Raw genomic sequence first — 15,492 nt, forward strand, 5'->3', positions numbered from 1 at the left:
GATGACGAAAGTCGCACGATTGCTGTTTTCATATAAGAGTTGATCTCAATTGCAGTTTGCACTTAATAGAAAGAAAAATTACAAGCTTTAACCACAGGGGCAGCTAACATTTTATCTACTGAAACTTACGTTTGAGATATCAGATTGGTTCAGACTCAAAAATCTTAGGGTTTTCCGAATATTCAACCAAGTTTTAAAGTTTAGATTTCTTATATTTAGGCCTAAGGGGTTTAACATTTTCTTAGAAATATATGAAGTAAATAGTTATAACAATTAAAAGGTTAAAAATAATTTTCAAGCAAATATATTTCTTTTAAACTACTTGGATAACATCCAATAATAAATTCCTAGAAAGGCTTACAACATAATCAGCGTAATTTTTAATTAAAAGCAAAGTTGTTAAGGGAGCTACACCAAAAGAGGCCACGCAATCTAGGGTATTTCAGTCTTGAAAGGAACGAAGTTAAAATAGATAAGACTATAAGAATTATATCCTTTCTAAGATTGGTTTCTTTGACAAATTGCGGTATATAATCAGACCCTATCAAGGGAAAAAATTTTCTCGCCTACGCATTTGGCGCCTGTCGTTGATTTGAACTAATTAAGAGTTCATGGTTAATAATTAAGATATTTTGTACTAAGTAAAGCCGCGTTGTATTCCGATGATATCATGCGTGGTACCCATTTTTGAAAGCCCTTAACTCCAATCATTTAGAATGTAGTAGCGCGAAAGGGGTGACAAATGTACTGCAACTCTACTCAGCTCAACCAACACTAAGATTACAGTCTAAATATATATTAATTGCGTTACCCATTCTTTCCAGAAAGAGTTATTTAAGTATTAATTAAAGTAAAAGTGAAATGTATAGTCATCATGCATGCACCCACTGGCATAAATTAACATACCAAAATTAATTTAAACAGTTTAAATTATTTAATATGAGGGGTCATTTATTTTTAAATATATTCCTTCCATTTGGTAATAGTGTCAGTGCGCCTTTAAAACGCAAATACAACTCATTGTCACTTCTATTAAACTTATAATTGATCGACATTAAAATATAAACTTTTGAAAAAAAAAATAATAAAAACCTAATTAAAATCTACTCGGTTATTAATTAATTCTTAGGACCCATCATTATTAACCCAATTTTAATTTCCTTTTCTTATATATACCCTAGTTAGTGAGCGTTAAGGCAAGCAAGGTTTATTAAGAATTGATATACCTGTCTAGGTATAAAATAGTATGTCAGGTAAGTTAACGATTCTCGAGTCAAAATATGATCTATCACTTCATTTTTTATCTATATAAATATACAGAATATGGCTCGGTTTTTTTATCTCCAAATCGATGCACGGTCTTTTGTTCAGTATTAACAAGGGTTAGTATATTTAACTTTTTAGTTATTAAACAAGTTGTCGCGTTCAATTAAGAAGGAAAAAGGTAACCCACCCCGTATCGACATTGTTACTGCTCGACTATATTACTTTATCAATATCATAAGGTGTACACTCTTTAAAATTATACTGTGTCCACTTCAGTGTTAGGTTATTATATAGGACTACAGGGGTCATCGAGAATTGACCGCGGCCCGTGTAAATTATTGGGTTGTCTATAGAAACGGGACGGTATTATAATACTCCAAAGTTATCTGTCAAACTTTAAGGCATGTCACCTTTGTCCCGATAGGTAATTTTTCACGCGCTTCGGATCAAAATCACCTGTTCTGGTGAATTAAGGATACTAGATCGTATAATATCGACCAATCAAAATGGATTTTCATTCTTTAATATCGAGGGGAAAACCACCTTCAATATTTCTTACCAATTTCTATCAGATATTAAAGAAAGTGTACAGGCTCATGTTAATAAATATTTAAATAAATTAAACCGTAACTAATTAAGCGAGTAAGAAGAAATTATTTTAAAAGTAATTAATATAATAATTACTTAAGATTGTCGCACGGACTCCGGGTGGTCTAGACGACAGTTATCTTACTCTATCTTAATAAATAAATCGTTGTAGTTACAATTAAAATTAATCATAGTTACTAGTAAATTAATTTTTTCAAGAGATGTCTATATATATACTCTATAACGAAGTTAATTAACCATGCAACCGTTAAAGGATGATTGTTATATATTAATGGGGTATTTTTTGTTAGTGAATGAGCTAGTGTGGCGTCCTGCGCGGCCATGAGCAAGTATTACTCACTTCCTGATGGAAGTAAATACCCAATAGCCTCATAAATTACGCGATTAAACGCTATAGAGGGGAAGGGGACACGTGTTTTTTTATGACACCCGAAATTGGATTTGGGAAGTCCCAAAATACGATTTAAGTAGCCCTATACTATCTAAAAGAAGAAATATCCACTCTATCTTATTTTAAATTTACGATTTATTAAATTTTCGATTGTCAAAATAAATTTAGTAAGATGATACGTGCCGGCGGCCGACCCTATAATATTTCAAAATTTCCCCAAAAAATATTTTTCAGTCAACTTGTCGGGGTTTTACCCAAATCAAAATATTTACAAACACTAGCTCATTTTTTAAAGTGAGGCTGAATCACTGTTTAAATTTTTAACTAGAATAGATTACTCTTTCTCTGCAATTTTAAATTCAGTAGGTCCTCGAGTCAAGAACTATTCTTTCAATCCGAAGTAAACCCATTAGAAACAAATGTTATTAAAATTGAATTCCCATGCACAATGCGCAATTAAAAATGAATTTCTCGATGACCCTATACCTTCATTTACGTTAGAAGACTCGTAATGTTTGACTAAACGATGTCACTTGACCCTACAACGATAATAAAACAAATCTAGGCCCACCCTTATTTTAAGTGACAAGTGAGAGAAAAGGGTGAGTTTATCTCTCGTAGAAGACAATCAGTACCGTTAAATTCCAATGAATTAACACGACGGGGTTCTACACAGTGGTATCCTTCTCTCTTAAGCTAATGAAATTGGCGGGCTCGCCGGCGCCCATCCTATAAGACTCTCGGCAAATTAGCGTCATATCCCGCCCATTTTGCTTGGGTACTTGACACCCCTGCACCCCCCGTGTCAATTCTTTTAGAGCCAGACTGACGCCATCCTCATTATACCAGCATATAGGGATTTTCGTTACACCTACACCCATTCGAGAGAGATGGACTGGTGACAACGCCACAGTTAAGTACCATCGTAGTAAAGGAATTGTGAAAACTAGAAATAAAACCCCTGTGTAATATTTTTTAACTTAACAATGGGGCTTCGTTCCGGAAGCAGATACGCGAGAGTGTATTTGCATAGGACAACCCTAAGTTAGTTAGCTATCTACTTGTGTGGTGTCTTCAAGAGGGCTGGATTTGGCGACAAAAAAAATCTTGCAAATGGGGGATGACAATTCCTGAGTAATTACTTGTCCACCCACTTATCTTTATTTGTCAAAGAATTACTAGGAAGATATTACCATCTACTAATTTCGGTGATGGTTACATCATCATAGCAAGAGGGTCAAAGGTTAAATTAAGAAATTTATTTATAATTTATCGTATGAAATGTTTTAACAACGAATAATTTGAAAGCTTAATTTATATCCTTTTAATGTTTTTTTTAATATTAATTAATTTGAAAAATTAGATATGCAGGGTTGTCATACGAGTCCAGGACTAAAACTTAAGGTTTCCCAGAATCCCCCAAGTACCATGACAACCCTGCCCCTAAATACATTTAAATTTAATTTAGAAATTCGAGATGATTATAAATGAATAACGTATAGTTTAAATCTTTATGAATGAAACGTAAATTTTTAAAGAATCAACTTGAAGCTCGGGACGCGGGAAGGACAACGTTTAAGAGATTGAATGAACGAGAATCGTAAGAGATGGGGAACAAGAAATGCAATGAGAAAATTGATTTCCTTTTTAGACATCACGTCGCCAATGGATCTCCCAGCAGTCGCGCGCGCTCTCAGTTAACATCACTTAAAATATAACAGCGCATACTCACTATATTTGGGCCCATGTATTAAGGTTCCCGAAGTAAATAACTCGAAGTAAAACACACCCAAAGTAACCCACACTGAATTTATTGTCAAGAAGTGATATTAGGGAGAAAGTATAAGATGCCAAAGTATTCGCGGGCCGTATAGTCCCAGCCCCCCTTTCAAAATACAAGGGGGGGGGACGTAAAAGGTGGCTGGGCTATTTCGCCTCTCCTCAGTCGGAAAATACCAGTAATTTTCAAGTCATTCGTGTCGCGCTGACGTGCACGAGTTTTCAAGAACCAATGAGATGCTGGTAGCAATTTAGAGGCGGGGATTAACTCCGGACCTACTACGTTTGGACTGGAGATAAATCTGGAAATGTGGCGGCGAATTTATAACTTCTCCCTAGATATCACTTCTTGATATTATTAAACGAAACTAAGGCCTAACTTTAATTTACGAATGTCTCGAATAAAGAAAGCTAAATATTCCAAGAAAGGAAAAGACTCCGATTAAATGATTGCCGGTCTAACCCTGGCAACGGATTATCTCCGCTATTTTAAGAAAGAAAAGGAAAGTTGGGTGTATAGTTTTAGTTATTTGGGTTAAAAACGTCTCTCTCTCGGAAGTATTCTTATTTTGGGGGAAGCAATCGGACACGCTTTAAAGAGACTCAATTACTAAATTGCTTCTTCGAGGTTTTCATCAAACGAAACCGACAGACGAGTTTGATAAAAAGTGGCGCTGATAAACAAATTACGTCGTCGTCTCCTTTTATAAAAATACACGCCACACTAACAACCCTAATTAACACACACTCCCTTAATTACTAATTAAGGACTATTTCCTCAAATTCCTACAAAAACGCGAGATTCTTTCGGCGCGTCCACTTTTCAGCAAAAAATAAATAATACAAGAAATAATTGGTACCAAAGTGATAGTACAATTTAGTGGTTTTCCTACTGCAAGTATCTTGTAAATCTAAACAAAGATTGATTGATTGATATTTTGGTATGGTAGGATGATACTGTAATATAGTGGTTTCCAACTACGCCGGATAATTATACCAATTTAATACAATTTGACCTTTTTTAACTGGAAATTATAATTCAAAACCAGTCGAATATTAACCTCGTAGATATAATAAAAGCGAAAAATACCTCCTGTTTACACAAACCGATTAAAGTTAGGTAAAAACGGGAAAAAATATCACGTGTATTATATTCGTATTATTGCGTTTAACAAACTATATGATGGGATAGCGTTTCAAAGCTCAATTAAAACAATTAAATCAACATTAATTATTATTCGAGGAGCATAATCTCGAATATTCATTCGAGGATTAATGGTTTAAACAACTGGCTTCGCGATCATGGAACTGACTTTAGAAATCTTTCAACGTAAACCAATAATGAAAACCGTAAATGAGGCGGAATTCTATCGTTAAAATTCGATTGCTCAGCTTGAGATTTATGAGACGGGTTGACTGAGCTTAGTGTTAATAAAGCATCGTGTGCCTTCGCCGCGAACCTCCCTCCCATAACACTAAGCCTAACCATTGTACCTATAGTCAGAAGTATATTAAACATTAGTTATCAAAGGGAGCTAGAGTTAGGTTGATTGAAATGATTATTGCTCTGGACCTGAACTGATTGTTAATTGAAACCCCAATTATTTAGTATCCTTGGGAAGCTTCGAATTAGGACTATAACATACTCAAATGGAATTTCAAGTACCTCTTATAGAACCAGAGTTACGACCCTCCAAAGTGATCTGTCGGGATGTTTTCAAATTTAAATTTTTTTTTTGAAATATGAATTTATTATTACCTTAATAATTAATGGTTATAATAACTTCGAATTAATAATGGATCATAAGATACAAAGAGAACCATTAGTAACTCATTGAAACAGCTGTTAAACATTACCTAAAATTTCATATTTTTCCCCTTTAAATGTAATTTTTACCTTAACTGTTTACCACTATATTTAATGGGAATTTTACCCGGTAAGTTTTTATTATATTGCGTTTAATTAAATAAACATAATACTTGAAAAAATTAGTTCTTGTATACTACAATGTGACGTACGAAAAATTTATTAAAAAGGGTTAAATTAAATTATTACTCAATTAAAAAGGGTCAAATTAAATTATTACTCAATTAAAAAGGGTTAAATTAAATTATTACTCAATTAAAAAGGGTTAAATTAAATTATTACTCAATTAAAAAAGGCTCAATTCTAATATATAATATAATAAAGTATGATATTTCCTATACTCAATAAATAAATAATAAATGAATGTGTGAAAAGAATATTATTGACGATTTTGATATCAGTATTTTCCATTTCAATCTCACGACAGATATCGTGTCACGGCATTTAAATCGTTACAGTTCAAGGTTTAAGATAGAAATCCATAAAATATGGTATAATTTGTTCAAATATTCCCGCTTACTAAACTTAACTATAACTTCCTTCCCCAAAAAAAATTCATCATAGAAAAAAAAAGAGAGACAACAAAATTGAAGTGGGGCAACGTATTAAAACATGATGATACCCGAGAGTACAATTTGTCAAAGAATATGACAACAGGACCCGACATAACTTCCCCGGAAGAAATATCGTTTATTTTTTTTTCCTTCATCTTCATCTCTCTCCTATTCCTTAAACCGCATCTTCCTTTCCAAGGAGGAGGTGGTTAAATTTGGTGTCTCGGTCGATTCCAGAGACGTGCATGAGAAGAATTTAAACTTTTGGTGAAATACCGTATTTTCAAACCACCAACCAGTAGGAATTCAAGGGGAGGGGGGTTGTATAAAACTATTTGTAAAACTTTTTCTCCAATATTAATTTTTGATTTATGGTAAGAAACCAACCCAACAAGCATCCCTGGGGATTAAATTTATTTCAAGTTTTAAATTAAGAAATATTTTTAGGCCTAGTTCCGAGTCGATTCAGATTCAAGCGGCGCGTTGTCAAACAGATACGCGATCCGGGCCAGGGATATGATAAACGTGAAGAAATCAAATTAAGTATTTCTTTCCTTATCTAGGTCGCGATATTATGATTATCTATATTTATATATATTGATTAAACAATCCCGAGTTTTATATTAAAATTAAGTACTCGATATTAAAGCGGTGTATCTAAAAATAGTTCTCAAGATCGTGGCGGTGTTTCATTAAGGTTTAACTAGATTTACTACAAAATTAATATAATTTAAATTCTCTTAGAGGTTAATTTTAATTTTGAAGTAATTTTGTAATTGAGACTGAAATTGGGTCTATTAAGAATTAGATCAGAATTCGACAACTTTTGGAAAACCGATTTCCCGGAGTTTTCCAGGTTATTTTTCCCATATATTTTCCCGAGTTTTCCAGGTTATTTTTCCCATATATTTCCATGAAATTTCCAGGTTATTTTTCCCATATATTTCCCTGAGTTTTTCAGATTTTTCCCCTGTATGGAGTAACAACAACGGCAGTGGTTTTTTCATAGTTAAAGCAACCCCTTAAGAACAAACTTACTCAAACTTCAAAAATTTCCCCCATTTCCCTGAATTATACTAATTATACTGAGTCTTTTGTCAACAATTTATTTCCCTGAGTTTTCCAGGTTTGTATGAACCCTGGTCGACTTAACCTAGTTTCTAAAACCCCGCTTACAATTATTGCTTCCATGATCTTTAAATGAGCTTCGAGACAACAATCTTAAAAACAATATTTCACGTGCGAGAAAATAAGAATAAGAATATGAATAAATTTCTTTATAATTTGAACACCGTCGCGGGTGTATATTTCAACACGACGCGGATATGTGCAAATAAATAATAGTGGGAGTTAATTTAAAGGCAAATTATTTTGGTTAAAACACGGAATCTTCGCATTAGCCATAATTTCTTTTAAGAACTCGGCGGCGTCGTCGGATATGTAGAATTTCTTAATACACATATATACTAGTACATAGAATTCGTGAGAAAATTAATTATTTCGTTGTTAAAGTATTGCGGGGGTGGAAATCGATAAGAAATCAGCAGTAAATACGCAGAAAGAGAGAGGGAGAGAGAGTTTAAGTATTAAGATCACGCTTGCCTCAATACACCGCGTACTTTCTTATTTATTTATTTTTTAACCAACGTCACCTGTTCGAAGTCGCACGAAAAATGACACGAAAATATTTTACTATCTTTCTCTCTTAAAATGTTATAGTAGATCAGATGGCTTAGCTCCAATCACATTTTACGAATTAATTAACAATTTTCTATGGATAGTTTTCACTAAAGGGGGCTACAGAATATTCCTCCCCCCTTTCTGAGCTTAAAATTCATCGCAGTGTTGTCAGGAGTCAAGTTTTTCAAGTCACTGATTCTGTCTGTCCCCTTATGGTTTATAATATTAAAGTTGAAAAAAATTAATTACGAATTAGGCCTATCTCATCTTCGAAAGTTTAAGATACCTTTCGTGATCTGTGAGAAGAACACTTCGCGTGATATTGGACTATAAATACGATAACCACGATTTTTTTGCGACGACTCCTAGTTATTAGATCGCTCGTCACTCGCTTTGCAAGTACCTTTTCCTCTCAAAACTCGTAAAATTTTATTACCATCATGTTCTTCTTCCCGAGTATTTTAAACTTTCTTTCCTTGTTTTTTTTCCTTAGGATATGTACAGTACCAGTTAAGAAGACAATGGCTCGACTTGGGAATTTTTATGTTTAGTGCAAGACGATTTTTATGGCAACGAGCGTCAACTTTCCGAAACAATATAGACCAGATCTCAATCAAGATAATTTTCTCACCGACACAAGAATCTTCAAATCGTGGTGTCGGACATTTGAACGCCCCATAATTTTAACCCTTGACCTATCATACTTATATTATTTATTTATTTATTTATTATAACTTACAAAATTAAATCTATGAATTATAAAAGAAATATATTTACACATGACGCAATATGGACCAAAACTCTTAAAAGGCTATTTTGGTACATTTTGACCACGCGAAACCCGCCCCTCTTAGCGACTCAACAACCATATTTCACACTTTGGGTCTCGGTGTTCAATCTAATAAATAGGAAATTCCTACAGAAGGACCAATCATCACACGCTGAGAAGAGCAGCTCTCTATAACAAGAGGAAACCATTTAGATAATTTTTAGGTCGAATGTAATATTATTTAGTGTTTATAACTGTTATTAAGAACTATACGAGAGACCCGTTCCGTTTTTCTTTTTTTAATCTAATCGGTGTTCGCGTTGAGATAATTAATTAAGGGGAAACGGTGGAATGAGAGATACGGAGGTCAGAAACCGAATTACGATAACCTTACATTACATTCAATCGGTTTCAATGGATGATAACACTGCACGCGCTTCCATTTTTCTACAACAATTCAACCGGAGTTTTCAATAACGATAACGTAATTACGCGTATAAGAAATACCTTTAAAAGTAAAGCAAATTCAGGGTGGAATTATAACTCGCATTCTCACGTGAAATCGCTCCAGTTTTTTTCCTATCTTGCTATTTCTCGCGCCAACTTTAATTGACAGCGAATTCCAGCGTTGAAATCATATACTAAAGCTGTACATTTTAGTAACAGGTAATGTTGACTTATATAAAAAGGAGAAAAAAAATTATGTATTATTTGGTAAAGGGGGTTATTTTTTCTTTTTCCATGTGTTATGTTTTCTGTTGACACTTTACCGCCTTATCGGAGTTTAATGGAGGAATTCGTTGCAACATTACATGGTTTATGAGACCACAATCGCCGTCTGTCTTTGGTAAAATGAGACGGGCTAGAATAAAGAGACTTAAACGCGACGTCTTGTTCGTAACGGATTCCCCCTAACCCTCAGGTCCCCATTTTCCCCGAGAGTTTTTTCCCGCCAGTAATTATATAATGGCGCGCCAAAAAGTCAGTGACGAGGGACACGGAGCGCTTCACCGCGGCGGCAATTAGAAACAGGGCCAAACCCTAATAAAAAAGCCCTATTTTTTCTACGCGCCACTGAACTCGGCTAGAGAGAGAGAGAGAGGAGAAAGAGAGGAGAGTTACGAAGCACCCCTCTACTTGTATTACGTACTCCACAATGTGGCCACGCGACCAGAAGTTCAAATGTTCTTTTTAACAAACAGCAAAGGGGCCTACCCTAAAGGAACCATATATACACCTTTCCTGGTAAAGATTATCTAATCGGAGTTAAACCCCGAGTGACCCGATAAACAATAGTGAGGTCAAATAGGTTATTAATTGATCTAAAAATATATTTAATTAATTAATTAACTCCAAAACTAATTAAGATTAAAATATATTTTACGATTTTTCTAAATTTCTACCTAAGCCCCAGTAGAAGTGTTCTAACCGTTACACACCGGTGTGCAGGGAGAAGCCAACATACAGGGGCAAAATTGAAAAATTTCTTTTAAATAATAATAATAATTTTCCCAAGTTTGCAAGTTTGCAAATCAATTGAAATTAACTCCTTCTAAGAAATTATTTATTTATTTATTTATTTTATTTTTTATTCTGGGAAATACTCTTGAAATAAAAACCGCGGGAAAAATTGCTCTCATTTGGCGCGCGCGCTAGTTGACGTTCGGCACGTGGCCAAGAATGGATTTTTAAAAGGGGGAAAAGGCGGCGTTGGATGTACAGAGAAGGAGAAGCGCGGGAAACCGAGATCGGAGCGCGTGCGTATTCCCGCCATAAGCCAGCCAAAACGTGCTACTAAAGGAGGAGAAGGTGGAGAAGGATTTTAGGGCGGATTGAGATTTTCACCAATGGCTCTCTTCTTCCAACGCTTACGCCAGAGGGGAATTCAGCCAATCTGAGCTTCATCAGGATTGCAATTTTTTTTTCTAGTTCCTTCTTCGTAGCCGATATGGTCACGCGTGGAAATATATCAAATCTTTCCACAGATGGTATACGAGAGAAAAATTCATATATGTATTATTCCTACCCCCTCCTACCCACTCCCCCGGGTTTAGGTCACAGGTCAATGGAGCCCACCTTTAAAAATCGTAATCGCGAGAGAAGGGGGTCTTATATTAAGCCACGTCAGTTAATTTTTGAATTTAGGATAAAATTTCCGTGTAAAAATGCCCTTATTTTATTAAATTCTTTGAATTCAATAGCAACTCATGGAAACTCTTTGAATTTCAATGTAAAATATATTACATTACTATTCATCCCAGATGTTGATATAAAACCCTAAATTATAATCAAAATTATAAATTTGGAAAAAAAAAAAAAAATCAAAAATAGGATATCCGAATTTTACATTTACAACAAATGAATTATGAAAAGAACAGATTTAGAGTATACCTATATAAGTATATAATATGCCATAATTTTAATAAATAAAGGTAGTCATAGAAAAAGTGCGCAACCATCTGCGCTTGCGCACGCTGAGTTAGTGTATATCAATAACACCAAAAAACAATGGATATTTTGTTCAATAGGCTTAAGGTTATCTTTGTTCGCTGTTAAAATCAGCCATGCTTGACCCTTGGTGGTTATATAGGGGCTGAACCACGAATTGACCTCGTCGTCGCGCGCGCCAAAATGTGTTTCGCGCACGCGCCTAGCTCGCTTTGATAACGGGTTTTCTTTCTACTTATACTCTAATATCACGCTGAGCTTTTTGGACCAGGGCCTACTAATTATTTTGGTGGTCATGATTCATGAATAGGTCTTTAACATTGGCTTAATATCACCAGGAGTTCACACTATTTGAAAGCGAAATATTACTTCTTTGCTGGACCATGGTCAAACTACCCTATGTTTAAAAAACTTTTTAAATAAATAAATAAATAAATACAAATAGACGCGAAAACATCTGTTTATAATAATCCCTGTAAAGTTAGCTTCATATCCAAACTTCTCGTTAGCTATCGCTTCTCTTTTGTACGCTTGAGGGCGCTCTAAACACATTCATATCGGCGGCATACCTGGCATTAATTCAGGCAGGTAAAAAAAATTTGACTCCTGGTTTGAAACTGGCTTGTTCGACCATGCGTTTAAAGCCAGGCAGTAAGGGGACTGATTGACCTCCGCTGTTCATAAGGTAACACATGGCAAACGGGGAACTCCACGCCGTTCCGAGCTTGTCGGCAGTCACGGGGTCAGCACGCGCTTAACAAAGCGTGCTCTATATTAGCAATCACTCCCCTTAAATGAATAACCTTTAATTATCACCACGAATATTGCGAGAAAACGATTTTTCAAGAGGTAAAGAAAATAATTGGATTTGATTGAAAAATGATATAAAACCCTTCCAGCTTTTAAACACTTTAATATTCATGGGAGTATTTATCATACTCGGTACTCATAGTTGGGGGGTGGGGGGAGTTTGGTGGCTGGCGATCTCTTTTATGATTGCCAGGATGATTCTAGCTGGGGTATGTACCTCTTTTTATTAGTAGTTATAGGAAATTCGACTTTAGCGCGTGGCGAGCACGCGACCACGAGGGCTAAAAAGTAATTGGGCTTCTCTCTACCCTCACCTACACCCTTTGCTCTCTCGTCTGCTCTCGAAGCTTCGGGGTTTGTTATAGAGATTTACATGGGGCTCATTTTTTGTCTATTTAATTGAGGATTGTTTTTCTGGATTTTCTGGCGGTCCACTCATGGACACTGCAGCACGTACATGGGGTCAATTGAGAAAATTATTTATCATGCTGATTTATTGGTGATTCATAACTTCAACCCAAAATTCTTAATCAACAACCAGAAATATTTCACGAGTCGATTGGAAAAAGGTTGATTCATAAAAAAAAATTGAGTCAAATTTCCTTTTTCTTTTGATTTGAAGGAGATTTAGTGAAATCAATTAGTCATTTACAATCTTGGGAGGGAAGGGGTTTTAAGTGTTCCTTTCAACCTTGTTCATCATCTAATTTCATTTATAGGGGATGATATTCTCGGATACAATCTTGAAAGGGATCAATCTTTAAAAAGGGATTTAAGTTCTTTTCAATATTGCTAATACCGTAAACTAAATTAATTATTAAAATTAAATTGATTAATTTATCAACAACATGAACAATCAGCATGAGGGTATAAACCAAAGTACTCAGGAGAGGGGGGGGCGGTTATATGAAAACTTGACTTACGAGAGCTTTCCAAAAAAAAATATTTATATTATCTATAAAAATTTTCAATTACAATTATTTCTTAAAATAATTTCTTTTATATCTTTTAAAGATGAGCATAGGGATTTTTCAAAATATCTATATATATATATATATCTATTTACTTCTTCAAAAATCCCCAAAAAAAAAATAAGCGACCTTCGGAGCACTTAAATAAATAAAATAAAAACAAAAACTGCGCATTTAAATACAATCCTTACAATTAAATCATAATTAAGTTTAAATGAAGAGAAAACCGTTAGCGAAATCAACACACACTCCCACACGAGACTGTAGGTAATGATGGGTACCAAATATATGTAACGACTGAACGCCCAGCTAGACCGGACTAGTTTCGATATAGAAGCCGTTGAAGAGTGGTCCCCTCCTCACATACGCCACGTTACTTTCTGTCCGCAATCCAGATGACGCTACCCAATGCATTATACCCACGGGGGTTAAGAATCCCCTATGATTTTTGATGCCAAGACTGATTTTTGTACCCATGGTCGACTTTAGTTGCTCTTACACGACTCCCAGATTTCTTAAAACGTATTTCCTGGGGTCCATATGGTTCCCAAGAAATTTGAACATTCACGAACACGTGAACAAGTTTTGAAAGACTTCAAAAAATGAAATTGATATCAAGTTGAAATTTAAATTGAATATATTTTAAACCGTATAGTTTTTGCGAAATTTCCTGGTGGGTTTTTATTTTTTCTTTATAAAATATCTCCAAACATCTCTTAGATATTTTGAGTTACCAGAAAAGAAAACCCCCCAAAACTCCTACAACTTAATTAAATCTTTAATTAAAAAAATTAATCTGTATTGACGGTCCCTAATAATAATAATACAAATACAATCCACCCCCGACAAATCCTAATAAGTTCCAAAAAAAAGGTAGAATCTATTCTCTTTTCATAGTGGGCCATCTGCCCTACACAGGTGTTTGACGATAAAAAGCAGGTAAGGTTGGTAGAAAAAAGAAGGCGCGCGCTAGACTGTATATAAGGAAGAAGACCCTTCAAAAAACGCCACGCGCCACCTGACGGCACGTGCCAGAAGCCATCACCCCCTCCCACCCCCACCTCGTTGCCCCTTAACTCATCACGCGGGACCTTTAAACGCATCCCGAGTGAGAGGAAAAAGTACTTATCTTTCGTTTCATTAAACGCCATGTACTTGAGTTTACCGTTAAAGCTTCAGTTTCTTTTTTTTTATAAACATATGCAGAGGCAAAAAAAAATTAGATATCTTATCAATAGGAGAGATACTTGGGGAAAGCTTCTTAATAACTTTATAATAAGCTTTTCTTCATATTATATTAATTATCTCATTTATCTCGTGAATATTCGTGGTTAATAAATACTCCAAATAAATTATAAACCGTTATTTCTTAATATAAACATTTAAATACAAAAGTGGAGGGAAGAATTTAATGTACTTCTAACTTAAGTATGATTCTATTTATTTTATTTAATTAGTAAGAATATTATTCATGCGTTAATTAAAGTAAATTCATAATCTAAGCTCGGGCAAGTATCTTCCGCTACTGGTGATTTTTGTAATCAGGTAGCACCTGTTATTGCGAGACATTCTCAAAGGAAATTGGCCATTTGTCGGCTTGGAAAATTTCGAGTGTTTCTTAAAGGCGGTTTATTTTTTGGTTTTAAGTGTCTTTAGTAAAAATGACATCGATTATTAAGTGATCTTAGGCCGCTTTCTTTTGGAAGAGCGGCCGACTGTTTTAGATATTTTGAAGAGCCTACACTTTCTAAATGGGGGGCGATAAGCCAAAAAAGATTTCCTTATAAACCACCATCCTAAGAAAAGATTAACTAGGGATTTATATTTAATACTAGTGTAATATTAATTTAAATATGGAGATAAATAATTACAGATGGAGTTCTACGAGGTTCTAGCATTGAGTATTACTACGCCATAAAATAATCCTGATATTCTAAGGGAAAATAAAGGCACAATCCCTAGCTATTAAATCTAATCAAAAAAATGAGTGAACAGCCCCTCGCCTCGAACACAATAATTTTTTCTTATTTTTAATATTTTTTGCTATAAGAAAAACAAAAGGGTTGCAATCAAAAATATTATTTTAAGTGCAATAAATATTTTTTGGTAATCAAAGATCGGATGATACGTTTCTTATTTATTGTGCCTTTTGAAATAAATTTCGAAAGTTTAAAGAGGGTGCTTTTTAATCATAAAAATATAAAAATTATATATTTCTTTTCGAAATCGTTGTGATTTCCCATACTAAATTGTAAGGCATACAAACTCCATATCGATATCAAAACGCGATATCCAAAAATATAATGCGGATCAGAGTCCTTTTTCAAAAATAAAAAAAACCATATTAA

The sequence above is a fragment of the Phalangium opilio genome, unplaced genomic scaffold (genome assembly GCF_054372755.1).
Source record: "Phalangium opilio isolate 3A_F unplaced genomic scaffold, DU_Popi_V2 ptg000031l_1, whole genome shotgun sequence".
NCBI classification, from domain to species: domain Eukaryota; kingdom Metazoa; phylum Arthropoda; class Arachnida; order Opiliones; family Phalangiidae; genus Phalangium; species Phalangium opilio.